Source organism: Gossypium arboreum, chromosome 8 (assembly GCF_025698485.1).
Source record: "Gossypium arboreum isolate Shixiya-1 chromosome 8, ASM2569848v2, whole genome shotgun sequence".
NCBI lineage: Eukaryota > Viridiplantae > Streptophyta > Magnoliopsida > Malvales > Malvaceae > Gossypium > Gossypium arboreum.
In genome coordinates, this window is record NC_069077.1 from 65,117,955 (window position 1) to 65,120,670 (window position 2,716).

At 35.9% G+C, this 2,716-nt stretch overlaps 1 non-coding gene across 1 annotated transcript; it reads left to right on the forward strand.

Moving 5' to 3' along the window:
- Positions 1-2,304: 2,304 nt before the first annotated feature.
- On the forward strand, positions 2,305-2,411 carry LOC128279691 (small nucleolar RNA R71). Its single transcript, XR_008269889.1, has one exon. It is a non-coding gene; the product is annotated as a small nucleolar RNA R71 (small nucleolar RNA).
- The last annotated feature ends 305 nt before the right edge of the window (positions 2,412-2,716 follow it).

Consider the following 2,716-nt stretch of genomic DNA (forward strand, 5'->3'; position numbering starts at 1 on the left):
ACACTTTACACGATTTAGTCCTTTTCATTAAAATAACCAATTAAACGATAAAATTTCTAAACAAAACTTTCACACAATCATTCAATCATGCTATAAACATTAAAATAAAATAAAAATAATTTTGACTTCGGATTTGTGGTCCCGAAACCACTGTTCTGATTTGACTAAAAACAGGCTATTACAGGGTATATGATTCCAGCATCCAGCCATTTGATAATTTTCTTTTTGACAACTTCCTTCATAATGGGATTTAGTCTTTTTTGTTGCTCGATAGATTTTCCATGGCAATCCTCTAGTAATATTTTGTGCATGTAGATTGCTGCACTAATTCCTTTGATCTCCGCAATCGTCCATCCCAATGCTTTCTTAGATTTCTTCAAAACTTTCAATAATTGAGCTTCTTAATCTACTATCAATGCCACAGAAATAATTACTGTCAATATGTTGTTGTCTCCCGAATAAGCATACTTTAGATGTGCTGGCAAAGGCTTGAATTCCAACAAATGAGGATCTTCAAGCTGAGGAGGTTTAAAAAAATAGTCCGATAAATTCAATGATTCAAAACTTCTCATTGCTTCATTCTTGATTTGCTTAACATCCATCAGTTCACCAAGCTCTTCAATCATTTCTACTTCAATCAACTCAATTAAATAAACATCATCATGACAGTTATTGTGATAAAAATCTACAAATTCTTTGTGAACTATTGTGTCAACTATCTCCACATCGTGGCATTCTTCATCTGTCACACTTCATAGCATCAAAAGCATTAAAAGTTATTTCCTAATCATTAACTCTCATAGTTAATTCACCTTTTTGAGCAGCAATTAATGCTCTACCAGTTGCTAGAAAAGGTCTCCCAAGTATGATTGGTACCTCTTTATCAAGCTCACATTTCAAAAAAATAAAATCTACTAGAAAATAAATTTGTCAACTCTTACCAACACGTCTTCTATTTTACCTTCTAGATGTCCATATGAACGATCAGCTAGTTGCAAAGTGATAGTTGTAGGCCTTGTCTTCCTTATTCCCAGCTTCTTGAAAATAGACATAGGAATTAGATATAAACTCGCACCTAAGTCACATAGCGTTTTGCTTACATAATGGTTTTCAATAGAGCAATGTATAGTGAAACTCCCCGGGCCCTTCAGTTTTGGTGGCAATTTATTTCTCAGCATCGTTGTGTATCCTTCAATGAGAGCAACAGTTTCAAACTCTCTCAACCTTCTCTTCTTTGATAAGACATCTTTTATGAATTTTACATAGTTGGGCATTTGTTCCAATGTTTCCACCAATGATATGTTGATATGTAGTTGCTTTAGGACATCCAAGAATTTCTTGAATTGAAAATCTTGCTTAGTTTTTAGAAGCTCTGAGGATAAGGTGGTGGTGGCCTTCCTTCCATTTGTTAAGGTTGTTTTTTCGTGACATTTTTATTGGCAATGGACGGTGAATTTTCTTCAACATCTTTCTAGTTGTTGTTTTCCTCTGTAGCCTACTCTACTACTAGTTCTGAATGCTTTTTAATTGTGAATCCTGATCTACTTTCTTCAATAGTGGTGTCATTAACAACTCTTGATAATTGCATACCACTTTTAAGTGTAATAGCTTTACACTGTTCCTTTCTTTGAGATCGTGAATTTTCAATATCCCTTGGCAGTGCTCTTTGCAGTCTTGAGCTTTATGCTTTGGCAATTTACCCTGCTTGATTCCTTCAATCGATGAGGAACTCGAGGCTGAATTTTGCTAAACATTTTTCCTTGGCATAAGTTTATTGTATCCAAGTGGTGCAACCGCAGCATTCTATCAAATAACATTGCTAGAATTCCCCCTGGATTACTCCAACTTAAGTTAGGATGTTGCTTCCACCCTAGATTTTATGTGTTGGAATATAGGTTGTTATTGTAATTGAAATTTCCCATATAATAACCTGAGGCTGGATTTGATGGGCATTCATCAAAAACATGATCTTCTCCATAGTAAACACATGCTAACTCGGCCCCGGCCACTTTCATTTCCTACACTGCAGCTGGTCTTTTCAGTATTTTAATCATATTCGTTAAAGATGATACCTGAGTTGTTAGGGAAGTGATCATATCAAGTTCCATTGCTCCAGGAACTCTTCTACCATTCCCCACTCTAGTAGTGGGGTATTGATAATCATTGTTTGCTATTCTCTCTGGAATTCCATATCCTTTATTATATGATTTATCAAGTAAAGTCCCATTAGCAGATGCATCAACCACCATTTTTGCACGCACATTCAATCCATTGTAAAACATTTCCATTTGTGTCCAATTTTGGAAACCACGCATCGGGCATTTTCTGATTAACTCCTTGAATCACTCCCATGCTTCATATAATATTTCGTCCTCAGCTTACCGAAAGGACAAAATATCGTTCCTCAATTTGGCATTCATGTTTAGAGGATTGTATCTTAGTAGGAACCTCTGTCAAAGTTCATTCCAAGATCTCACAATACCATACGGATAAGCGTACAACCATGCTCTGGCACGATCTTGCAATAAATAGGGGAATAACTTCAGTTTCCTTGCTACTTGAATGAATTGTAGACGTCCAAAAAGAGTCTTAAGTGCAACCTTGGGTCCTCAGTAGGCAATCCACTAAACTACCACACTTTTTGTAACATTTGATATAACACCCCTAACCCGTATCCATCGTCGGAACAAGGTTATAGAGCATTACAGAAATTTAC